We start from the raw sequence: 27981 nt of genomic DNA, 5'->3' as shown, positions 1-27981 counted from the left end.
CACGTTATTATCCCTTAGTGTTTTTTTCTGTCCTATAAAATGTCATAGTAACTGAGCTGGTACTGTCCGGCTGGTAACAGTAACTGACAACTGTGAACTTATAATAATCATGCAGCGTTATCCAAAAATAATCTCTATGCACATCATAAATATTTCAGTGTAAACTTAATGTGTTTCAGTGTGGACTTTTCTGTTAAACACATATACACTGGCTTGTTTTGTTTCCTTAATGGTTGTTCTCTGGGTTCCTGAGCCATACAGACCTGCTTGGATGAAATCCATGGCTGATTTCTGCATGGAGGTATTTCCAGACCCATCCTTCACCTGCATCGCCCTGCAGTTTCCCTGCAAACTAAAGCAAGGGAAATTGTGGCGTTCATATCATTTCATAAACAAGTGACAAATTTTATAGTGATGAGCAAAAAAGTCAGTTTTCTACCACAGATGTGTTTGTGTCTGTGAATCTGTATTGTAACACAACTTATTAAACCAGTGCCACATGTTGGATTGCTGTTTTTGTTTATACAACATGGCACTGTAGTCAGGGTATGTGGTAAAATGGTTCATTTTCCTGAGCCTAAGTGTTAGTATACTAAGAGTTAGCACTAAACCACATGTTGAAGTGTTTGCCTCCAAAAATATCATCCATTTTTTTGCATTAATGCTACCAATCCCATTTTTGACAATACTGATACTGAACTAGCACTGATCCAGTACAGACATCCTCACAGCAACAGTCTCTACCTTCTGTAGCTATGTTATGTCAGAAATCACAGATGTTGTGCATCAAGCTGCAGTTTAACACAATTTGTGCTCCTGTGCAGAAGCACTGCTGTGTCAGTCTACATCAGGTGTATTCTAGCCACATGGATTAGACTGAAGACATCGAATTTTACTGCAGTCATTTTGTTCTGTTCACTTCCTCATAATCATGTGTAAGAACATCTAGTTGTATTCATAAATGTTTCAGCCTACCGTTTGGACACTTTCTTCAACTTCTTCACTTTTATTTTCTTCTCTTTCTGCTGCTCAGCTGCAGGACAAAATAGCCTCCAATGAGTCAAAGGAAACTTATAAGCAAATTACTGTCTACCAACTAAAGAGATAATGCCTGATCTGATCAGAGTTGGGAAACTACCAGAAGAATTTTAGATCTTACCTTGATCATCTGGCAGTGATGGTGGTCTAAACAGAAACAACAGGAATACACAATTATACAAGTGAATATGAAGAAGTTTGTGTGTGTGTGTGTGTGTGTGTGTGTGTATATATACATAAATAGATCTGGCATAACATTATAACCACTGACAAGTGAAGTGAATAACACTGATTATCTCCTCATTATCACCTGTTAGTGGGTGGGATGTTTTAGGCAGCAAGTGAACATTTTGTCTTCAAAGTTGATGTGTTAAATGCAGGAAAAATGGCCAAGCGTAAGGATTTGAGCGAGTTTGACAAAGGCTAAATTGTGGTGGCTAGACGACTGGATCAGAGCATCTCTTGTGGGGTGTTGCCGGTCTGCAGTGTCAGTATCTATCAAAAGTGGTCCAAGGAAGGAACAGTGGTGAACCGGAAACAGGGTCATGGGCGGTCAAGGCTCACTGATGCACACGGGGATTGAAGGCTGGCCCGTGTGATCCGATCCAACAGATCGCTACTGTTGCTCAAATTGCTGAAGAAGTTAATGCTGGTTCTGATAGAAAGGTGTCAACACAACACAACAACACAACACAATATTAGTGGTCATAATGGTCATAATGTGGATATAATGTTATGCCTGGTCAGTGTATGTTAGCATAAAAACATCACGTACTTCTGGACCGCTGTCTCAAATTCTTCTAAAAGAGCATCTGGTAAAAGTCTGCTTTTCTTCAAAGCTTTAAACAATACATGAGTAATAATTAAACTTTAGAAACATTAGGCAATTACAAAGACTTTAAAACATTTGCATTGCTTAAATATGAAAGTTTACTATGCAAAGGTTTATACCTTTTGTTCTTGGAAAAGCAACTGTCTTTTCGCCTCTTCTCCTTCAGCAACTCTTTCCCCTGATAAACAAAGTATAATTACTACACAGTATAAAACATGTATAAATATAAATACTTCCTGTATGGGGCATGTTATACACAATGCTCTCATGTAAATCAGTTCATCCTCTAACTGTATGAAACTCTGACACAGAAATGTTTACCTATTATGGACATAAACAACAGAACAGGACTGACTTTAGCATTAAAAAAAGAAATCTGTAAGAAGCTTGTAATTTCTCAGACACTCATGATCCCCATGTTTCTCTCAGCAATGTATGACAAGCAGACTCTGGATGCTAGTTTAATGTTAATTATATTAATGTCTTTATAAAAACCACTGAAATGACGAGCAGCCAGAAAATGAGTAAGTAAATGAACAAAAATGAACCTGACATACAACCGATTAGATTTTCTTCATTTTCAGCCCAAAAACTCAACTCTCTCAGTAACTAGTGAGAGCATATTAACAGCAGTAATCACACAGTGACACCTAGTGGTCAATCCAGGAAGCATTTTCCATGGCGATAATATTTAGTTCAGGATACCACAAAACCGACATGGACAATGTTAATAAGATAAATGCTTAAAGGTACTGAAAAATAAAACAAAATAAATGAATTGTTTATCATGTAAATTTCCAGAAGCAGTTTGTAAAAGCAATCACTCACACCGATAACTCTTTAACTGTAAACTAAACTGCACATGATCCCTCTGAACATCAACTACTCAAAGAAATAAGTAACTAAACAAACGAGCATAAAAAATACAAATTCATCCTTTATTTATAAAAAAATATTATTAATAATCAAAAATGTCAATAGTGATAGTGTTTAAGACTGAGGCTGAAGTGGAAGCCGAGACTGAAGCAGTCGATGCTGAGGCTGAGGTCAAGAAGGAAGATGAGGCTGAAGCTGGTGATGAGGCTGAAGTGAAGGTTGAGGCTGTAGCTGAGGCTGAAGTGAAGGTTGAGGCTGTAGCTGAGGCTGAAGTGAAAGTTGAGGCTGTAGCTGAGGCTGAAGTGAAGGTTGAGGCTGTAGCTGAGGCTGAAGCTGAAGCTCAAGTTGATTTTGATACTGAAGCTGAGGTTGATGCTTTAGAAAGCAAACCAGGAGATACTGAAGCAGAGAACAGCACACCAGCAGTTAAAAAGGAGAAGAAGAAACGGACCAAAAAGGGACACGAGGCAGAAGAAAGAAGAAAGTCCAAGTCAACAAATCAGGTATGAATATTAATATCATGTCATGATGTCAGTAATGTACCTGGAGATCTGCTGATATTAAATTAATGAGGAATTGAAAGTGTAAGATTTTATCTGTGTCAGTAGATGAGGCTGAAAACATGGTTCAGGCTGAAGCTGAGGATGAAGCTGTAGAAAGCAAGCCAGACGATGCTCAACCAGAGAGCAGAAAATAAAGAAATTACCTGTAAATAGGGAAACAGGTTTTATATTAAACTTTTTTAATATATTATAGAAATTGTTAAAAATAGACTTTTTTTTGTTGTTACTGCTAACAAAATAAAAAATAAAAAACTGTTAAATTTCACTTGGCTCAATAATGGCTTTCATTTCCTCTGGAGTTAATGCACAGCTCTCCATATCTACTGCTCATAGATCACTTCTGAAGCAGTGAATTCCAAAAGATTAATAAATAAAAACATCATTTTAATAAGAACAGCTTAACAAAAACTGTGAAAATTGTGGTATTCACAGTGAATCTCCTTTATGGTAATCCATCCGAGTGTCCCACACATTCATCTCATCAACCTCAGGATCAGACTTTACTGTCTAAGTACGATGGTTTGTGTTGAATTCCGTGAAACAACACACACACACACACACACACACACACACACACACACACACACGTGTTTACAAGTTCTAATGTTTAGAATTGTTTTTCTATTTCTAGTCAGTGGACAATAAGAGAGACAGAAAGGTGGTCAGTTTTAACCTTTTTAAGGCAGCTGGACCAAACGGCGTGTTCAGGGCGACCTCTCCCTGGAACGGTCACTAATAACCATGGGAAAAAAACACTGCACTACTCTTCCAGTCCTGAAGAAGCTCGACAGGGTTTTTACCACCGAAGACCATTCACAGACTTTCAACTGAACTGAAAATGGAAGAAAAATTTCAAGGGGCAGCAACAATATGTATATAGCTCGTGTATGTTGGAGTGAAATGTGGTTTCTTTAGGATCATGGTGTAACATGTAACAGTACAAGGTGTGACCTTTGTTTGTTTTTTTCTTTGTTTGCAGTTGTAATGTAAAATAGTAGCATTGCTACATCCAGGCTGTGCCACATAAAAGAGCAACTTTTACTGCTAAACTTTAGTCTTTTCTTGACTTCTCTTTTTAGAAAGCACTTTCTCTTTAAGTTAATTTGAATTTCTTGAAACAGTAGCCTCTGTAGGTGTAGCATCTCCTTTTCAAGATTGTCCTAAACACAAGTGGGCTACGAAATGATAAAACATATACAAAGGAGGCATCAATAAATAGCAAATACACAAAGAACAATTACACAAAAACAAACAAACAGGCCACAGCCATCAGAGAATACAGTTTCCATGAAAGGGTGTACATGGTCTGTAACAATGCTTAGGTAGGTGGTATGTGTCAAAGTAACATCCACATGGATGGCAGGTGTCAAGGTTTCCCAGCAGAACATTGCCTGAAGCATGACACTGCCTCCGCCGGCTTGCCTTCTTCCCATAGTGCATCCTGGTGCCATGTGTTCCCCAGGTAAGCGACTCACACGCATCCGGGCATCCATGTGATGTAAAAGAAAACGTGATTCATCAGACCAGACCACCTTCTTCCATTGCTCTGTGGTTCAGTTCTGATTCTCACATGCCCATTGTTGGCACTCTTGGCGGTGCACAAACTGTGATGCACTGTGTATCCTGACACCTTTCTATCAGAACCAGCATTAACTTCTTCAGCAATTTGAGCAACAAATTTTATTTCAATTTTCACTCCTGAAAAATCTATACTTTCAAATCCTCAGTACTTCTTTCATCCCTGATCATTTCCTCCAATTCACCTTTTAGACTGCAATATTCTGCCACAGAAGAAAGCATCATGTTTTGTGCTGCATCACATGTGCACATCTGGTCCACAGTGTCAGTGTGAAATGCCATTATTTGTTGCTGTAATTAGCCTGAAATAGTAAATTTATGTTTACATTCAGATGAAGAATGTTCAGATTGATGGTCACTGTCACCTGCAGTGAACTATGATGGGTCCGGTGTGTGCTGGGTTAACACTCTTGGCTTCCTTAAGAAACTTGAGCATACCGATAGGCGAGAGTGGAACACCAAAATCAGGCCAGCTGGTGAAATGGAGCTGTGTGTAAAATCATTGGGTTGCATCTATGTAAAAACTACATACATGAAACTCCTCACAAACCACCATGAGCCAATGTACTGTGTATATATATATATATATATATATATATATATATATATATATATATATATATATATATATATATATATACTGTATATATATATATATATATATAGCCAAGCTTAGGAACATTTTATATGTAAAAGCTAGTTCATGCATTCCTGAACTCCAGACTGGACTATTGTAATGCATTACTAGGTGGTTGTCCTGCATCTTCAATAAACAAGCTACAGTTAGTCCAGAAAGCAGCTGCCAGAGTTCTTACCAGATCAAGAAAATATGATCATATAACCCCAATATTACCATCCCTGCACTGGCTACCTGTTAAACTTAGAATTGATTACAAACTAGCACTACTTACATACAAGGCTGTAAATGGTTTAGCTCCCACGTATCTAGCCAGTCTTCTGACTCGCTACAATCCACCGTGCTCTTTAAGATCACAAGATTCAAGATTCAAGATTTATTGTCATTTCAACCACATATAGCTGACGCAGTACATAGTGAAATGAAACAAAGTTTCTCCAGGACCTGGTGCTACATAAACATACAACAACAAAGAGTTCAACACAAAAAAAACAACACCACAGAGCTAGGACAGAAGTTTGTCTTAGCCACGTAAAGTGCACAGTGTGCAGCTAGGTGCAAACAGAGCATAGACAATAAATACAAGAAAGACAACACAAAAAACACAGGACAATTAGCGCCGAAAAAGAAAGAAAAGAATATTTGTAATGGAATGTAAGTGAAATAAAATAAGATAAAATGAAATGATGTAAAAAAAAATATTGTGCAAAAATACAACAGCAGCGGTTGAGGTAGTGCAAATAGAAATAAACATAAATACAACTATAGCAGCAGTTGACAGGTTGAGGTAGTGCACTAAGTAATGAAGAATATAAATTATGTGTGTGCGTCCACACAGTTGAGAGAGAGAGTGTGTGTGTATATGTGTGTGAGAGAGACAGAGAGTTGTATACAGTTCAGTCCTGAGTGAGTGTGTGTGTGTGTGTGTGTGTGTGAGAGTGTAGAACAAAACTCTGGACTTCTGGTAGTTCCCAGAATATCAAAGTCTACAAAAGGGGGTAGAGGGTTTTTAAACTTTGGAATAGCCTTCCTTTAGCCTGGCATACACATAATACATCCCATAACCTTGTGCTCCAGTACATTATCATCTAGTGCTGCTAATATCATAAACGGCAGCTACGCTAATTCCTTTCCACATGTTCCTTTTTTCCTACCCATCCTGAGGCATCTGGAGATTGTGCCAGCTTCAGTAATCAGAGGCCAATCCTGCAAGGATCCTGAGGCATCCAGAGATGGACCAGCTTCAGCCGGGTTCTGCTTCGTGAGGATTTGTGTATATCAAAGCAATGCTGCCAGCCCTATGTGGACTTAGAGGACGACAACAACCTCCTAATTAATACACACACTAACATTCTACATATGCTGTATCTGCATCACACTGTAGACTGTACATAACTGCAGAAATAACATTGTTCATAATCACACTCTTCGATGTTTAGAATAATTTATAATCACACTCTCTGGTGTCACCCAAATGAGGATGGGTTCCCTTTTGAGTCTAATTCCTCTCAAGGTTTCATCCTTAAACCATTTAAGGGAGTTTTTCCTTGCCACAGTCACCATAGGCTTGCTCACTAGGGATGATTTTGTCTAACATCTATGTTTTTTGTTCCTATGTTCTGTAAAGCTGCTTTGAGACACTGTTCATTGTTAAAAGCACTATCCATATAAAATTGAATTGAATTGAATATATGTACAATTCTGCATTCTTTATTCTTCTGTTCATTTGTTTCTTTCAGACATACATATTGCACACAGAACTACTGGATAGTGTAGTCGATCAGCACTGCTACATCCTCCAAGGACACATCTGTACAGCCAGCAGCCCTGCTGTGGCCAGTACTGACAGCATTATTCCTAAAAACATATGCAGATTCAAAATCATTTAACCCTTTCAAGCATTTCCAGAACAAACTGTGTGCTATATTTATGTATTTTACCTCTTTTCTCTCCCGTATGTTAGTCAGCATGACTATGGTGGCAGATTTGTGCTCCCAAACCATTCTCCAGAAATCAGCCACTGTCTCCGGTTTCTGACCTTCAAACAGACCTTTTTAAAGTTTTCCTACAGAAGTCATGCTGTTCAGTAAATTCACTCTGACATTCACTCTTCTGATCTGTATGCTGTGTAACATGTGGATGACCACTTCTGTGTAATAATCTTGAAAACTGATGAAACCCTCAGATGAAAGGTCACTTACACTACAAGCTGGTGTTAATTGTAGAACCGCACAACACTAACTTGGTGTCACAAAACAACCCTTTACTCTGTTTTATCATCATACTGGTGTTCCTTCCATTTGACTTAACAAACAATGTACAACTGCTACAATAAAATTATAACATTTAAACCCAATAATCAACTAAATAAAATATAAATGAATAAAACTACACATTATTAGTCCTGAATGTCACCTTTCATATGACCATCCATTAACCACCACAGTGGAGTGTAACACAACAAAATGATTTCAGATTTTTTTGAAGCATGCCATTTCTTTCTAGGGTTAGCATACATAGTGAGGAATGGTTTAGTGGCTTTACAGTTGAAAACAGAAGTTTACATACACTGTATAAAAAGACACATAACCTTTTTTTTACTGTCTGACATCAAATCAGACTACACTTTGCCTGTTTTAGGTCAGTTAGCATTACCAAATATTTCTATTTGCTTAATGTCAGAATAACGAGAGAGAGATTTTTTAGAAACTTTTTTATTACTTCCTTCAAAGTCAGAGGTTTACATACATTTCCTTAGTATTTGGTAGCATTGCCTTTAAACTGTATGACTTGGGTCAAACATTTTGGGCATCCTTCCACAAGCTTCTCACAATAGTTTACTGGAATTTTGGCCCATTCCTCCTGACAGAACTGGTGTAACTGAATCAGATTTGTAGGCCGCCTTGCTGTCACACGCCTTTTCAGCTCTCCCCACAAATTTTCTAAAGGATTGATATCAGGGCTTTGTGATGGCCACTCCAAAACATTGAGTTTGTTGTCCTTTAGACATTTTGTAACTAATTTGGTGGTATGCTTAGGGTCATTGTTGATTTGGAAGACCCATTTGCTCCCAAGCTTTAACTTCCTGGCTGATGTCTTCAGATGTTGCTTCAATATTTCTACATAATGTTCTTCCATCATAATGTCATCTATTTTGTGAAGTGCACCAGTCCCTCCTGCAGCAAAACACCCCCACAACATGATGCTGCCACTCTCGCACTTCACAGCTGGTGTTCTCAGGCTTGCAAGCTTCCCCCTTTTTCCTCCAAATGTAACGATGATCACTATGGCCAAACAGTTCAATCAGGCCACAGGACATGTCTCCAAAAATTAAGGTATTTGTCCTCAGTGTGCATTTGCAAACTGTAGTCTGGCTTCTTTATGATGTTTTTTGAATAATGGCTTCTTCCTTGCTGAGTGGAATTTCAGCCCATGTCGGTACAGGACTTATACTTGCGTATTGGTACGGTCTTAAATTAGTCTAGGGAAGACAGCAACAGAGCTAAATGGTTGGTGGTGAGAGACTGTGCAGCGGCAGAAAAAAACGCTGTCTCCAGGCCCAGCAATGGCTACAATAACCCAAGCAACCACAGCCAATACAGAAAAAAAATTATTTACAAATTTCAAAACAAAGAAATAATAAAAGGGTATCAACTTCAGAAGGGCGCAAGGCCAAAATAACAAATATAACCAAACTAACTCTTTTATGACCCACTGGCTAAGCTACGAAGGAAAGAACACAAAATACAGCAGAATCCACAATTCTCCTCCTGATTACTTTGCTGATTTTCTTTTGTTTTTCCCATGACGTCCCACAAGGAAGCAGAGTGTTTGAGGTGTGCCTTATAATACATCCACAGCTGTACCTCCAATTGACTCACATGTTGTCAATTAACCTATCAGAAGCTTTCACCACCATGACATCATCATCTAGGCTTTCCCAAATTGTTTAAAGACATAGTAATCTTTGCGTATGTAAACTTCTGACTCTGAAGAAAGTACTAAAAAAAATTCTCTAAAAAATTCTCTCTCTCATTATTCTGTCATTTAGTAAATAGAAATAATTTTGGTAATCCGAACTGACCTAAATCAGGAAAAGTTTAGTCTGATTTAATGACAGACAGTAAGAAAAAAAAGTTATGTGTCTTTTTTAGTGAATCCCATGTGTTAAAAAACACAGGCTTTCATGGGGTGTCCTAATTTTTTCACAAGACTGTATATAAAAAGTTTAAATTTAAGTTTAAACTTACTATTTTATCCCTATTTTATCATTATTTTATTCCTAATGACCAAGCCTGATGTGACTGTGGCAAGGAAAAACTCCCTGTGATGATATGAGGAAGAAACGTTGAAAGGAACCAGGCTCAGAAGGGAACCCATCCTCATTTTGGTGACACTGGAAAGTAAATAATGTAAATGTAACTAAATAATATCCTTTCTACAACAGCAACCAAGAGCTTATGGGGAACTATTAGGTCAGTGTACTGTAGTTTCTGAGTTCCACCCAGGGAGACTCACACCCAGTGGTGTGACTCACACCCATCCCTGTGGATGTGCAGGGGGAATCAGTAGATACTCCCTCTGTCCTCCAGGTATGTGTCAGTTAAATAGTAATATTTATCTTCATTTGAAACCTGTAGGCCACTTTTGTCTAAGTGTGTGTGTGTGTGTGCGTGTGTGCACGTTAAGGTCATTGAGCCAATCCTGCAGCTGCTGCCTCCCGAACCTCAGGACGAACCTTCAGCTGTCATTCTGGTAAACAAATCATTCATTTATTTACTAAAACCAATCAGTAGATTTAACAAGGTTGTGTTTACTGTAAATAATGTTAGTATGAATCTGATTTGATAAGAAGCACTTATGATCTTCATGCTCTACATTTCACAGCCGCTCGATGCTGATGAGCCGAACAGCGCCTGCCGTGACGTCCAGTGCGTGTTTGCAGACTCCTCCCTCTCCCAGTCTGGGGTATTCTACAGTGCTGCAGCTGAGATACAAACACACAAACACCCTTCTTTACAAGTTCTAATGTTTAGTTTTGTTTCTCCATTTCTAGCCAGTATACATAGTTGGAATGATAAGGGGTCCAGAGAGTCGGCTCTACTGGTTTGACACCGCAGAGACATGCTGCTTGACTCTCGAGGTAATCACAGTCTTTATTACTCTGGTGAAGAGAATGGACATTATTGAATTGACATGGTTTTTAGTACTTTGTTGAAAGGTGGATCTTGAATTTCATCAAATTGTCATTTGCAGGGATTCCCTTATTATACCAGCTATGAGGGGAGATTCACTGGCATTCAGGTAAGGGACTATTCATTGTGGCATTGTAAAATTATGGTAATTGCAGTGACTAATTTTGTTTGTGTGTTTTAAGGTTGTTGAGCCAACTGTTCAGCTGCTGCCCACAGAAGAAGACCAAGACCCTTCACCTGTTTTTCTGGTAACCAGAGCTTTAAGGAAAAGAATATTAGTATGAAACTGCTATGATCAGAAGCACTCACGATCTTCCTGCTTTACTTTTCACAGCCACTCGATGCTGGTGAGCTGATCAGTGCCTGCCGAAACATACAGTTCCTCTCTTCAGACCCCTCCATCTCCCAGTTTAAGGTATTCTACAGTGCAGCAACTGAGATACAAACACATAAACACCCTTCTTTACAAGTTCTGATGTCTAGTTTTGTTTCTCTATTTCCAGTCAGTGGACGTAAAGTCCTACTACTTGGGGATGATAAGGGGCCCACAGAGTCGGCTTTGCTGGTTTAAAACCACCACGACGCACTGCTTGACTCACATGGTAATCACAGACTTGATTATTCTGAGGAAGAGAATTGACCTTGATGATTATTAGATGCTCACGTTTGTCAAATAGATCTTGAGTTCCAGCTATTTGTCATTTGCAGGGATTCCCTTATCATACCACCATAGAGGACTGTTTCACTGGCATACAGGTAAGGGATTATTCGTTGTGGCATTAGGAAACTTTTGCTAATTGCAGTGACTAATTGTGTTCACTTTAAATTGTTCTTTTAAGTCTGAATCTGGGAGGGTTACAGAGTTCATCTCCTGTAACCGAGTGGAGACATCGTTCATCGTGCCACATTACAACACGGTAAATTTATTGCACTTGAAGTGAAATTTATTGTCATGAAGTGTATATTGTAGTTAGTAACTTTTGGAATTTTGTCAGATGTACTTTTATTTGTCTGCAATGACAATATATTTTTTTATTCAGCACAAAACCGTTAAAACGGTAACCTGCCATTACGTGTATGTGGCTGGAGATGGGCAGATGTGCACCTCCACCTGGGAGTATGACCAGGACGACTCTGAGGTAATTCAGAGTTTCAGATCTGATGTGTAACTACATATGTTGTTATTCCTCTGATTCAGATGGTGTAAAATTTACTGTGTGAGTTTTAATGATTTAATGATTCAGCTTGCAGGAGAATGAGGAGGAAGTGGAGATGGAGGTGCCCTTTATTTGGTACGATCCTATTCACTGTTTATTGATGTAACAGTGTATTGTATGTTTAACATACACTAAGCATTTACATCTCTTCTTTCTTAGCTGCCATCTTTCAGAAAGAGGGGTGACTGACATCGGCCTGAAGGTGCCCGCTGTCCGTGAGGCGTTGAGTAAAACCTTTCTTCAGCTGCTGTTATTGCGCAGGTAAAGTCCTCTCTGCTTTAACGTATATTGTGTGCTGTCTTATATTCAGACTCTGCTTGCCAGCGTCCACAACCAGGACTTCTTGTTCATGGTGGGAAAAAGGATCGTCATGCGACTGGCAGCAGCTAACAACCAGGTAACTTCAGAATGATGAAAGACTGTTTGATTTTTGTGATGAAAATACTTTCAGTTACTCAGTCATAGCCAAAGTGAGTTACAGAGATTTTCTTGTTTGTTTGAACAGGATGTAGTTGGTGTGCAGTTGGCATACGAGGCCCTGATTCGATTCCTGAGGACGCCTTCATATCAGGATTCGATTAAAGCAGAGCTCTCCGGGCCTGATGTAAGCTAATAAACACCTGTGTGAAATGACAGATGTTTAAACAGAAAAGATTTTGATAATATAGAAAACTGAAGCTTCAATATGTCAAGCTAATTTCTTTTTGTACCTTTACTCCTATGTGCAGGTCTACCACTACAACTTCCTGGATGTTTTTTATGAGCTGATTCTCTTCGGCTGTTTTAAAAATGGCTCAACACCTCAGCTAGTAAGTGTCTTATCAGGAGATTTAAGTTTCAGAACATGGTCTATTTTATCTCATTTTCCCTTATTTTTTAATCCTGATAAGACATGGCATTAATGAAGCCTGTTGTCTTTCTTTCCTAAAGTTTAAGGGAGGATTCTTGGAGCGCGTGCTTCAGCTCATCAGCATGTGGGATATAGACGTGTGGGAGCCTGCAGCAGAGCTGTACTTCAAAGTGCTTATTGTAAGTGTTCCAATATCTTCTGATGCCACGATACACAAATTCTCAGGATTGTACCTTAAACTCAGTGACACTATGTTGAATATGTGTGTGATTTGTCAATAGGATCACCTTACACAGATATTTGAAGTACTGTTCACTCAGCCTCTGGAGCTCTACAGCAACCCAGCAGCCTTAGCCTCCATAGTTCAGATTCTCGTCATGCAGGACGTCCAGCAGATGATGAACATTTTGGAGAAGCTCTGAGCAATGTCTTTCCCTTTGTCCTCTTCATCTTTTCTTCCTCTCTTTCATTTCATATTTCTTCTTTTCTCTCACTTCTTTTTCCTACATTGCTCAGGCTCTCCACATGTGAGTATGAATTAATTTTATTTCTATTTTTGATTAATGTAATATTTTTAAAATCTCTTTTTTTCCCTACAGGTTGTACAGTGAACCCCAGGACTGAAGAAGGGCTTAACCCTAAATCATTAGATCACTTATCCCTTAACAATTATCCTTAATTAATCTATCCCTCTATTCCTGTCCCACTCCCCCATTCCCATAAATACCCTATAGTTCATATATAGATAAATAGAATTGATTGTAAATAAACTTATATCTGTATAGTGCTTATATGCTTTATTTTAATAAATATTTATATTTGTTCCTATTTCAGTCTCATTCTGATTATTTTTAGTCATCAGGATGTCTGTATAATTTCCCATTAAAAAGGAACACAAAATGAATTTTTCACTTATATACAGATCATTTTTAAAGAATTTCACAACCTTTAAACCTTTCAAAATGTTTAAAAATAACATTTTGTATTATGTAATGTATTTATGAATTGTATAATATGATATATAATCTAAAAACACAAACATGATAACAATGGCAGAAAAGAATGGAGCTCCACATTGAAGTGATAAAACAAGATGAAGGTCTTACAATTCACTATACAGTTACTGGGGTGTGGTATAAATAAAAAAAATGAGGTAATTATTTTGTAATCATAGTAATGTAAATAATAGAATAAGGCCTTCAACAATTTTTGAGTCAGTGGTAAACACAAGTCAGTGTCGTAGGAAGTCTCTTTCTGTTCCCATCCTCTCCTGTCTTCACTACAGCCATGTAAGTTAAACGCTCTGTAAGTTAATGATACTGGAGCTGCACCCTCATTGCCGGACACCCCAACTTCCTGGCCTGCCCTTTAGATACACCTCTACTGTGTAATAATTTAAGATCTGTGTAATACTCTGTAATCTTGGCATGTAATGCTAAGGAGGAGTCTTCATCTATCTTCATCAATAAATAAAAGCAGGGGGCAACAATCACTTGTGTATTATGTGGGAGAAACTCTTACTCAGATCATAGAGGCAATGTTTGTGACATGTAATCCTGGAAAAAGTGTTATATGAGATGGATATTATATCATTATTATTAACCTATCCTTTTAAATAAATGTAATATTTTGTAAAATTTTATTCGTGTTAAAAAACATTATTCCATGTTTTTTAATTCATTCATGTTCTTATTTTCTTTTGGGTAATGAACCAGTATTTTCTTTCACCACCTGAATAGCTTGTTCTCTTTTCATAGACAATTATATACTCTTTATCTTATCTTAGGCCTACAGACTGCATAATGCAGATTTATCCCTGTATAACTGTCTGTTAGACACATTTCATCAGTATCCATCTGACCAATAACCACAAAGAAATAAAAAGTGACATTCTTTACTTCTGCTTCATACTTGATTTACTGTTGTTGCAGTTCCAAGCTGCTTGATAAAACAACAGAAAAGAGATGTTGAAATGAACAATTCAGAATACCTTCAGAGGACGTTGTATATAAAAAGCTGCTGCTTGTTTTTTTCTGCCATTTACTTCCTGCAAATCCATGCAAATTTCCTGCAACCTTCTTCTCCATTCTTTCACATGCTAAAGTCATTAGATAATTAGCTATGTATAATGTAGTTAATATTCTCCAGCCAGCAATTACTGCTCATTGAAATTAAAACAGAATATGGAGTGGGTGGAATAATCAACCCATTTGTTCAGATTTTTTAAAAATCACATCCTTTCCCCTTCTATACTTCTTGTACTAAAAGAACTCATAGGCTCTCAGATTAACACTGTCAGGTAAATTTCCATTACAGCAGGTCTGAGGCCTTGAGGAGTCATCCCACCCTCGTACCACAGTGCTGCTGTAATTATAAAACGTCTAATAACATTTTCTATCACATTGACTACACTTTACCTGCAGTAATCACAGTCACGTGGCCTTTACAAAGGCATTTGGCCACAGGAAATGTATCCCCAAATCAATCTAAATATAATGGGGTCTGCTTGGTATCAGTGCCTCCACTTTTGGCAGCAGAAAGTCCAGCTGAACGATGATGGGCCATTTAACAAGCATACCTGAATGCAACGTGTCTTCTAGGCTTTCAGTTGAAACTGATAATAATAATAATAAAAAAAAAAAAAAAAAAAAAAAATAATAATAATAATAACATTAAACAGTAGCAGGCAATGTACAAATGAAAAATATATGTTGATTATCTAAAAATATTCTCATTCAGCCCTGTACCCAAAATATATAAATAAAACAATTTCATTATTTAACAAAGTACAAAGAGACTACAGTCTAATCGCAAATGTTTCAAATTTAGTACACTATTAGTACACTATCACATATTGATAAGAAGTATTAAACTAACAGTGACAGGACCTAGTTATTTTTCCACAAATCAGGCACTTGTGTGTAAAAGATTCTTACCACAGTTTGGACCATGTGTGGTCTCTGAGTGCGTAAACTCTTCACGTCCAGTAAGCCCTCGGCTTTAACCCGCTCCAAAACGAGAGCAATGAACGTTCCAGTCCGGCCTGCACCAGCACTGATTAAAACCAAAACACAAGTGGTAACTATTGTGTATAAAACAGCAATATAAAACCGTGAAAGTGTGATTATATATTGACACAAAATAATAGTGTTGCAAATAATTGGATTGGTTCCTCAATCAGTCCTTTGCCAAGCCAGCAAGGATTCTTGTTCACTTCAATTCTGAGCTTTAATCATCAGTTTGCAGCTTGAGTGTGTGAGTGGGTGTGTATGTGTACCTGCAGTGCACCACTATAGGGGGGTTGCCAGATTGCTGTTGTTGTTTCTGCACTGCAGCAATCAGAATAATCATTCCTTTTCCATCCGAAGAGATTCCAATCTCTGGCCAACCATGGAAATGACCAGGCGTCTGACCAGACGAGACTGCTTCTCCTAAGAACACATATTATATTTACTGTATGTAATGTGTGTATATATGTATGTCTATAATGAAACATTTTATTCTGATCTTACAGCATGACAATATCCATATCTACAGGGCATGAGGGATCACTGAGTAGTTTAATGAGTATAAAAATGATGTAAATGATATGCTCTGGCCTTCTCTGTGACTATTGGAGATTGTGATATTTTGTACAGTGCACTGTATCAACAAGAAAGAAATTTTGCTCTTCTTTCATTCTGGCTTGCAATTTTGAATCATGGCTCATGTGTCTGTTAAAACAGGATCTTTATTGTTTAATAGGACAATCTGGAACACGTGTCATCATAAACATATATTATTGGGATCATTCCATACTATCTCAAGTAATCTTTTTTCCCCAACATTTTCTAAAATAACTCACTACTTTCTAAAGTACAGTATAACATTTTATTCTAATATTTTCTAGTCGAATTAACTTAAACTCAATCATCGTCATAAAGCTTGCAAAACCTTTCAGAGAGCATCATGACTGATCAGTGAGTGAATCAGTCCTAATGCTGCCTTGCCTTAAACTATTGTTGTTGAGTATGTGATCCCACATGTGTTCAAGATAAAAACCTTTGCTGAATTTTCATCTTAAATAACCAGAGATGAACATTCAGAGCTCAAACTCACCCCACTCCTTATTTGTAAATTGCACTGCTGCTCCTTGATTGAGTCCATGCTTCTTTTCCAGAGAGAGAAGTTCAGCATTTGAAAAAGACACAGTAAATTCAGGTGAAGTCTCTTGTTTGCTGTTGCAAAACAACCCCAGAGCTTCCATTCACACAAGCAAATAAACTAGCAGATGACCAGTCATTTCCTACAAATTCTGACCTGGGATTCTCATGACAGCAACATTACAAACTATAAATAAGTGATGATGCTTTGAGGCCACAATCTGACTGCTCTATTCAATTCCTCACATTTATTATAGAATAAATTATAATTATCACACATTAGTTTAATATACATGAAACTCTTCTTTCACCACTTTACTTGTTTTTTTTTTACTTGTACTTATTGCCTAAAACTAGCAAAAGATGTTAAAACAATTCATATCAGCAGCCAACACCCGGTGTTCCATCAAGCATCATCTCTGCTCAAAATATAGCCTGAGTTTGACACCATTTCCTCTTCAAACAGCTCACTATCAAGCATTTGAAGCAGATATACGCATTACTGGAGAGTAAATACAGTGTTAGTATACTAAGAGTTAGCACTAAACCACCAGTTGAAGTGTTTGCCTCAAAAAGTATCATCCATTTTTTTTGCATTAATGCTATTAATGCTTTGCATTGCATTTTTTGCTTAATGCTTTTGACAATACTGATACTGAACTCCGAGTATCAGCCACTAGCACTGATCCAGTACAGACATCCTCACAGCAACAGTCTCTACCTTCTGTAGCTATGTTATGTCAGAAATCACAGATGTTGTGCATCAAGCTGCAGTTTAACACAATTTGTGCTCCTGTGCAGAAGCACTGCTGTGTCAGTCTACATCAGGTGTATTCTAGCCACATGGATTAGACTGAACACATCGAATTTTACTGCAGTCATTTTGTTCTGTTCACTTCCTCATAATCATGTGCAAGAACATCGAGTTGTATTCATAATGTTTCAGCCTACCGTTTGGACACTTTCTTTGACTTCTTCACTTTTATTTTCTTCTCCTCCAATAAATCAAAGGAAACTTACAAGGAAAGTACTGTCTACCAACTAAAGAGATAATGCCTGATCTGATCAGAGTTGGGAACCTACCAGAAGAATTTTAGATCTTAGCTTGATCATCTGGCAATGATGGTGGTCTAAACAGAAACAACAGGAATACACAATTATACAAGTGAATATGAATAAGTTTGTGTGTGTGTGTGTGTGTGTGTGTATACATAAACAGATCCCGCATAACATTATGAGCATTGACAGGTGAAGTGAATAACGCTGAGTGGGGAGTGAAGGCTGGCCCATGTGATCCAATCCAACAGACGAGCTACTGTTGCTCAAATTGCTGCAGAAATTAATGCTGGTTCTGACTGAAAGGTGTCAGTATATACAGTGCATGACGGGTCGGGGCTGTTTTAGAACCAAAAGGGGGACCAACACAATATTAGGCAGGTGGTCATAATGTTATGCCTGGTTGGTGTATGTTAGCATAAAAACATCACCTACTTATGGACCACTGTCTCAAATTAAAAGAGCTTCTGGTAAAAGCCTGCTTTTCTTCAAAGCATTAAACAATACATGTAATTAGAGCTTAGAAACATTAGGCAATTACAAAGACTTTAAAACATTTGCATTGCTTAAATATGAAAGTTTACTATGCAAAGGTTTGTACATTTTGTTCTTGGAAAAGCAACTGTCTTTTTCGCCTCTTCTCCTTCAACAACTCTTTCCCCTGATGAACAAAGTATCATTACTACACAGCTGAAACATGTATAAATATAAATACTTCCTGGAACAGAATATAAATACTCAGGAATGTAAATATTTTAATTTGTTCATTAACTAAGGGTGCTTGTTTATGCATGAGAAACAATTATTAAAGTAATGATCAACATTTTCATATAATTACATATTAATGTTGCGGCTGTCTATCTGCAATTGATATTACAAAACAGTGATGTAACACACCCAGTTCATAAAAGCTTTTTGCTTTTTCTATTCTAAACCCCTGTGGTTTGGTGGATGTGTCTCTGACAGACATCCTGTTCAACAAGTGATTTATTTTACATTTTCAGGTTCAGCGGTTAGTTGGAACAGTGGAAATTGAGTCTCACATTATTTACATTTTATTCACACACAAAACATTACTGGTGAACATTTTTGACTTTATAAAATGATTCTCTGGAGTCTTGCTGATCGACCGCTATTGAACAATAAAGAAATGAAGACATCTTTTTTATATACATAGTTTAGTAGCCTACTATTCTTTTTGGCAGAATTTATCATTCTAATCAACTTAATTATTTCCTGGATTTTGTATCACCATAGTCCCTAAATGTATGGAAATGCAGGAAATGGGATTCAAATCAAAAACATTTTCCCCTATTTTGTGTCCTCCCCCACTTCTCAAACCATAGTTACACCCTTGTATTTAACCTATTTATTCACCAAACTTTGATCATATATAACACCCTGGCTGTATTTGTCAGCTGGACTGGTCCTATGGTCATGTACTCTCAAAGAGATCTTTACAGTCAGTGCACTAAAAATCCGAAATTCTGATGTATACGGTTCGGAGTCGACTGGTATGAGTCGACTCTTCGGAGTCGACTCCCAAACCATGTTTTCATTAACTGCAGATTTTCATTAACTGCAGATCTATTAGTAATATATCCCTACTTCATACATAGTTTGACTACAGAGAGTGAATATATCGTTGTCCATGTGCTGAGTAGTGCACTGTACTAGCTGTAAGGAATGATTCAGACAGACTAGCTAGCAGCCCCAGATCTGTGTACCTTAATCCCGTGCGTCTTTAACGCTCTTTAACGCGACTGCTTTCGACTCATCAAATGTGACTTCCTCCAGTCCTTCATCATCACTCTGATCAGACATTTCCTCTCCTAACTCTTTTTCTGTGGTACCTCCTAGTCAGTCTCCTGTGCTAGGTAATTCTCTATCTCTCCACAGGATGGCAGGATTATATAAAGTTTATATAAAACAAGGTGAAACCTAGAACTACCTGACAATTATTGGATTACATAACCAACAGTGAGATAGATTTGTTGTGAGAAATCCTAGTGGGCAAATTGATTGAAATAATAGGAAGCTGAATTTTCTCAGGAACAGTCATCTAGTTAAATTCAATGAATGTCAGATGATGTCTGTGAGTGTTGCCAGGTGTGTGGTTTTCAGACCAAACAATTATTTCAGGTCTTGTGTTGGACAAACATGCCACAATGCTTGCTTCTGATTAGCTTTATTAAGCATGCTTTGAGGCAGTTAGGTTCCCACTCGCATTAATAAACCTTAAATGAAAATATTGTGATACACATCAGAGAAGCAAAAGTCATCTTGTCAGTTTTCTGTATTGTAATATTCCAGACAGCAAAATTCTGTATCATGCCTAGCAAAATACCATACCCGATAATGAAAATCTTTATATGTATATATATATATATATATATATATATATATATGTGTGTGTGTGTGTGTGTGTGTGTGATGCAGCACAAAACATGATGCCGTCTTCTGTGGCAGAATATTGCTGTCTAAAAGGTGAACTGAGAGGAAATATATATATATATATATATATATATATATATATATATATATATATATATATATATATATATATCACTTATACAAAAAAACAAAAAACAAAAAACAAAAAAAATTAACAAAAATGAGTATTTCACCTGAGGAAAAAGTTAGGACACCCTATGCCCTAATAGCTAGTGTTTCCCCCATTGGCTGAAATAACCTCAGTGAGACGTTTCTTTTAGCCATCTACCAGTTTCTGACATCGACTGGAGGAAAGTATCCCCTACTCCTCAATGCAGATTTCTTTCAGCTGTGTGATGTTTGTTTCCTTCTTGCACACCTCCCATAATCATTAAACTTGTGTAGTCTCTTTCTGATTGTAGATTCATGCACTTTGGCATAAACTGTAGAAAAAGCTTTCAGTAGGTCCAGTGATGATATTTTAGGATTTTTGGAGACATCTTTAAGCATCTTGCAGTCTTTGCATGGATGGCCTGACCTGGCCATGTTGGCAGTTGCTTTAAATGTTCTCCACTTGTAAATGATTTTCTGGACAATGGAATGGCTGATTACATGGAATGGCTGAATTCCTTTGAGATCTTTTTATCCTTTACCAGACTCATAATAATCAACAATCTTCTTTCTGAAGGCCTCAGAGAGCTCTTTGGATCTCACCATGGTGATACCTCTCACTTCAACAATTAAGAACAAACCAAGCTAAATGTCTGAGGTTTAAATAAGGCAAGCCTCCTTCAAAATGCTCTATAACAATGGTCTAATAATTTGCACCAGATGTTATACACCTGTAGGTCATTTTATCCATTTTAAGTACAAATAAATGTGGGAGTGTTCTTACTTTATTTTTTTAAAATAATTAATAAAAAGACTTTTCTTTGGTTTTATATGTTTAGTTATATTACTTGAATCTTTCAATATTGTTAAAATGAAGATCAAATGCCCATATGTTCAGGTCTGTGAGAGAGAGACAGAGAGTTTTGTGCATTTCAGTCCTGTGTGTGCGTATGTGTGTGTGTGTGTGTGTGTGTGAGAGAGAGAGGGTTTTGTACAGTTCAGTCCTGGGTGTTGAGAAGCCTGATGGCTTGAGGGCTTGAGGGAATAAACTGTTACACAATCTGGTTGTGAGGGCCCGAATGCGCCGGTACCTCTTTCCAGCACTGAAGGGTCTTGCGATCCGAGACGGTGCAGTTCCCAAACCAGACAGTGATGCAGTTGCTCAGGATGCTCTCGATGGTCCCTCTGTAGAACACAGTCAGGGCGGGGGGAGGGAGATGGGCTTTCTTCAGCCTCCTCAGGAAATAGAGGTGCTGCTGGGCTTTCTTGGTGATGGAGCTGGTGTTGAGTGACCAGGTGAACTTCTCCGCCAGATGAACACCAAAGAATTTGGTGCTCTTGACAAACTCCACAGAGAATCCGTCGATGAACAGTGGAGAATGGTCACTCTGTGCTCTCCTGAAGTCAACAACCATCTCTTTAGTCTTGTCGACGTTCAGGGACAGGTTGTTGGCTTTACACCAGGCTGTTAGCTGTTGCACCTCCTCTCTGTATGCTGACTCGTCGTTCTTTCTGATGAGACCCACCACGGTCGTGTCATCGGAGAACTAGATGATATGGTTGGAGCTGTGCATTGCTGCACAGTCGTACTAATATGTAAACAATTATGTTTTTTCATTCTTTCAGGAACAGTATGACTTCTGCTACAAAGTGGTACAAGATTTTGTAGATATTTTCTCAGACTATGCTAATTCCAAGTGACTTTTCCTTTCTTCACTTCTGAAAAAAACCTTTCACATTTGTTCTGCTTTCAGTTAGAAGAAATTCTTCTAGGGGTTCATAATACTCTATGCACTTGATCTCGATCTTTCTCTTTTTAAGCACTGAAATAATTGCAGATTTTTTGTACATAAGCAATTCCTTGATTGTGTAACCACATGATAATGATTTGAAACATTTGCGATTAGACTGTAGTCTCTTTGTACTTGGTTAAATAATGAAATTGTTTTATTTATATATTTTGGGTACAGGGCTGAATGAGAACATTTTTAGATAATCAACATATATTTTTCATTTATACATTGCCTGATAATGTTTTATGTTATTATTATTATTATTATTATTATTATTATTATTATTATTATTATTATTATTATTATTATTATTATTATTATTATTATCAGTTTCAGCTGAAACCCTAGAATATGCATTAAATGGCCCATCATCGTTCAGCTGGACTTTCTGCTGCCAAAAATGGAGCCATTGATACCAAGCAGACCCCATTATATTTAGATTGATTTGGGGATACATTTCCTGTGGCCAAATGCCTTTGTAAAGGCCACTTGACTGTGATTACTGTAGGTAAAGTGTAGTCAATGTAATAGAAAATGTTATTAGACTTTTTATAATTACAGCAACACTGTGGTACGAGGGTGGGATGACTCCTCAAGACCTCAGACCTGCTGTAATGGAAATTTACCTGACAGTGTTAATCTGAGAGCCTTTGAGTTCTTTTAGTACGAGAAGTATAGAAGGGGAAAGAGATGACTTATAATACTCTTTACAGATGCTTAATTTTTTAGGGGGGATTAATTTTATTTTGCTTTAAGGTGCCTGAGGTGGAATTCTAAAGAATCAGATGGCTACTTGCATATAGATAGACAGAGTTTTAGATGGAATTATTGGTCTAGTTATAGATGTGATATAAGAAATCTGAGCAAATGGGTCGATTATTCCACCCACTCCATATTCTGTTTTAATTTCAATAAGCAGTAATTGCTAGCTGGAGAATATTAACTACATTATACATAGCTAATTATCTAATGACTTTAGCATGTGAAAGAATGGAGAAGAAGATTACAGGAAATTTGCATGGATTTGTGGGAAGTAAATGGCAGAAAAAAACAAGCAGCAGCTTTATATAATACAAATTGAATTCTGAATTGTTGAATTGTTCATTTCAACATCTCTTTTCTGTTGTTTTATCAAGCAGCTTGGAACTGCAACAACAGTAAATCAAGTATGAAGCAGAATTAAAGAATGTCACTTTTTATTTCTTTGTGGTTATTGGTCAGATGGATACTGATGAAATGTGTCTAACAGACAGTTATACAGGGATAAATCTGCATTATGCAGTCTGTAGGCCTAAGATAAGATAAAGAGTATATAATTGTCTATGAAAAGAGAACAAGCTATTCAGGTGGTGAAATAAAATACTGGTTCATTACCCAAAAGAAAATAAGAACATGAATGAATAAAATAACATGAAATAATGTTTTTTTAATATGAATAAACGTTTTACAAAAGATTACATTTATTAAAAATGATAGGTTAATAATAATGATATAATATCCATCTCATATAACACTTTTTCCAGGATTACATGTCACAAACATTGCCTCTTTATGATCTGAGTAAGAGTTTCTCCCACATAATACACAAGTAATTGTTGCCCCCTGCTTTTATTTATTGATGAAGATAGATGAAGACTCCTCCTTAGCATTACATGCCAAGATTACAGAGTATTACACAGATCTTAAATTATTACACAGTAGAGGTGTATCTAAAGGGCAGGCCAGGAAGTTGGGGTGTCCGGCAACGAGGGTGCAGCTCCAGTATCATTAACTTACAGGGCATTTAACTTACATGGCTGTAGTGAAAACAGGAGAGGATGGGAACAGAAAGAGACTTCCTACGACACTGACTTGTGTTTACCACTGACTCAAAAATCATGAGCAGTAGACTGACCCTTTCTCTGGTCAGCATGATATCTCATGTAGAAAAGGTGGGGAACAGCTTGGCACTAAGCAGAGAGAGGGTTGAAGGCCTTATCCTCTTATTTACATTACTATGATTACAAAATAATGATAATTACCTCATTTTTTTATTTATACCACACCCCAGTAACTGTATAGTGTATTGTAAGACCTTCATCTTGTTTTATTCTTCAATGTGGAGCTCCATTCTTTTCTGCCATTGTGATCATGCTTGTGTTTTTAGATTATATATCATATTATACAATTCATAAATACATTACATAATATAAATAAAATATAAAATTTCACATTTTAGTGAACCATTTAAAGGTTGTGAAATTCTTTAAAAAGGATCTGTATATAAGTGAAAAATTCATTTTGTGTTGCTTTTTGAAGGGAAATTATTCAGACATACTGATGACTAAAAATAATCAGAATGAGACTGAAATAGGAACAAATATAAACATTTATTAAAATAAAGCATATAAGCACTATACAGATATAAGTTTATTTACAATCAATTCTATTTATCTATTTATGAACTATAGGGTATTTATGGAAATGGGGGAGTGGGACAGGAATAGAGGGATAGATTAATAAGGGATGATTATTAAGGGATAGGGGTGATTTTAGGGTGACATATGATTCAGGGTTAAGCCCTTCTTCAGTCCTGGGGTTCACTGTACAACCTGTAAGAAAGAAAAAAAGATTTTTAAAATATTACATTAATCTAAAATAGAAATAAAATTAATTCATACTCACGTGTGGAGAGCCTGAGCAAATGTAGGAAAAAGAAGTGAGAGAAAAGAAGAAATATGAAATGAAAGAGAGGAAGAAAAGATGAAAAGGACAAAGGGAAAGACATTGCTCAGAGCTTCTCCAAAATGTTCATCATCTGCTGGACGTCCTGCATGACGAGAATCTGAACTATGGAGGCTAAGGCTGCTGGGTTGCTGTAGAGCTCCAGAGGCTGAGTGAACAGTACTTCAAATATCTGTGTAAGGTGATCCTATTGACAAATCACACACATATTCAACATAGTGTCACTGAGTTTAAGGTACAATCCTGAGAATTTGTGTATCGTGGCATCAGAAGATATTGGAACACTTACAATAAGCACTTTGAAGTACAGCTCTGCTGCAGGCTCCCACACGTCTATATCCCACATGCTGATGAGCTGAAGCACGCGCTCCAAGAATCCTCCCTTAAACTTTAGAAAAGAAAGACAACAGACTTCATTAATGCCATGTCTTATCAGGATTAAAAAATAAGGGAAAATGAGATAAAATAGACCATGTTCTGAAACTTAAATCTCCTGATAAGACACTTACTAGCTGAGGTGTTGAGCCATTTTTAAAGCAGCTGAAGAGAATCAGCTCATAAAAAACATCCAGGAAGTTGTAGTGGTAGACCTGCACATAGGAGTAAAGGTACAAAAAGAAATTAGCTTGACATATTGAAGTTCAGTTTTCTATATTATCAAAATCTTTTCTGTTTAAACATCTGTCATTTCACACAGGTGTTTATTAGCTTACATCGGGCCCGGAGAGCTCTGCTTTAATCGAATCCTGATATGAAGGCGTCCTCAGGAATCGAATCAGGGCCTCGTATGCCAACTGCACACCAACTACATCCTGTTCAAACAAACAAGAAAATCTCTGTAACTCACTTTGGCTATGACTGAGTAACTGAAAGTATTTTCATCACAAAAATCAAACAGTCTTTCATCATTCTGAAGTTACCTGGTTGTTAGCTGCTGCCAGTCGCATGACAATCCTTTTTCCCACCATGAAAAAGAAGTCCTGGTTGTGGACGCTGGCAAGCAGAGTCTGAATATAAGACAGCACACAATATACGTTAAAGCAGAGAGGACTTTACCTGCGCAATAACAGCAGCTGAAGAAAGGTTTTACTCACAGCGAACGCCTCACGGACAGCGGGCACCTTCAGGCCGATGTCAGTCACCCCTCTTTCTGAAAGATGGCAGCTAAGAAAGAAGAGATGTAAATGCTTAGTGTATGTTAAACATACAATACACTGTTACATCAATAAACAATGAATAGGATCGTACCAAATAAAGGGCACCTCCATCTCCACCTCCTCCTCATTTTCCTGCAAGCCGAATCATTAAATCATTAAAACTCACACAGTAAATTTTACAGCATCCGAATCAGAGGAATAGCAACATATGTAGTTACACATCAGATCTGAAACTCTGAATTACCTCAGAGTCGTCCTGGTCATACTCCCAGGTGGAGGTGCACATCTGCCCATCTCCAGCCACATACACGTAATGGCAGGTTACCGTTTTAACGGTTTTGTGCTGAATATAAAAATATATTGTCACTGCAGACAAAAGTACATCTGACAAAATTCCAAAAGTTACTAACTACAATATACACTTCATGACAGTGCAATAAATTTACCATGTTGTAATGTGGCACGATGAACGATGTCTCCACTCGGTTACAGGAGATGGATTCTGTAACCCTCCCAGATTCAGACTTAAAAGAACAATTTAAAGTGAACACAATTAGTCACTGCAATTAGCAAAAGTTTCCTAATGCCACAACGAATAATCCCTTACCTGTATGCCAGTGAAACAGTCCTCTATGGTGGTATGATAAGGGAATCCCTGCAAATGACAAATAGCTGGAACTCAAGATCTATTTCACAAACGTGAGCATCTAATAATCATCAAGGTCAATTCTCTTCCTCAGAATAATCAAGTCTGTGATTACCATGTGAGTCAAGCAGTGTGTTGTGGTGGTTTTAAACCAGCAAAGCCGACTCTGTGGGCCCCTTATCATCCCCAAGTAGTAGGACTTTACGTCCACTGACTGGAAATAGAGAAACAAAACTAGACATCAGAACTTGTAAAGAAGGGTGTTTGTGTGTTTGTATCTCAGTTGCTGCACTGTAGAATACCTTAAACTGGGAGATGGAGGGGTCTGAAGAGAGGAACTGTATGTTTCGGCAGGCACTGATCAGCTCACCAGCATCGAGTGGCTGTGAAAAGTAAAGCAGGAAGATCGTGAGTGCTTCTGATCATAGCAGTTTCATAATAATATTCTTTTCCTTAAAGCTCTGGTTACCAGAAAAACAGGTGAAGGGTCTTGGTCTTCTTCTGTGGGCAGCAGCTGAACAGTTGGCTCAACAACCTTAAAACACACAAACAAAATTAGTCACTGCAATTACCATAATTTTACAATGCAACAATGAATAGTCCCTTACCTGAATGCCAGTGAATCTCCCCTCATATCTGGTATAATAAGGGAATCCCTGCAAATGACAATTTGATGAAATTCAAGATCCACCTTTCAACAAAGTACTAAAAACCATGTCAATTCAATAATGTCCATTCTCTTCACCAGAGTAATAAAGACTGTGATTACCTCGAGAGTCAAGCAGCATGTCTCTGCGGTGTCAAACCAGTAGAGCCGACTCTCTGGACCCCTTCTCATTCCAACTATGTCCACTGGCTAGAAATAGAGAAACAAAACTAAACATTAGAACTTGTAAAGAAGGGTGTTTGTGTGTTTGTATCTCAGCTGCAGCACTGTAGAATACCCCAGACTGGGAGAGGGAGGAGTCTGCAGACACGCACTGGACGTCACGGCAGGCGCTGTTCGGCTCATCAGCATCGAGCGGCTGTGAAATGTAGAGCATGAAGATCATAAGTGCTTCTTATCAAATCAGATTCATACTAACATTCTTTACAGTAAACACAACCTTGTTAAATCTACTGATTGGTTTTAG

General features: G+C 37.6%; 1 pseudogene; it reads right to left on the bottom strand.

The window, feature by feature from the left end:
* Nucleotides 1-165: 165 nt before the first annotated feature.
* On the bottom strand, nt 166-21134 carry LOC131346411 (nucleolar protein 7-like; annotated as a pseudogene).
* Between the last annotated feature and the right edge of the window lie 6847 nt (nt 21135-27981).

The sequence above is a fragment of the Hemibagrus wyckioides genome, linkage group LG26 (genome assembly GCF_019097595.1).
Source record: "Hemibagrus wyckioides isolate EC202008001 linkage group LG26, SWU_Hwy_1.0, whole genome shotgun sequence".
Lineage (NCBI taxonomy): Eukaryota > Metazoa > Chordata > Actinopteri > Siluriformes > Bagridae > Hemibagrus > Hemibagrus wyckioides.
The sequence above is the reverse complement of the archived record's forward strand: the minus strand, read 5'-3'. Positions and strand labels throughout refer to the sequence as shown.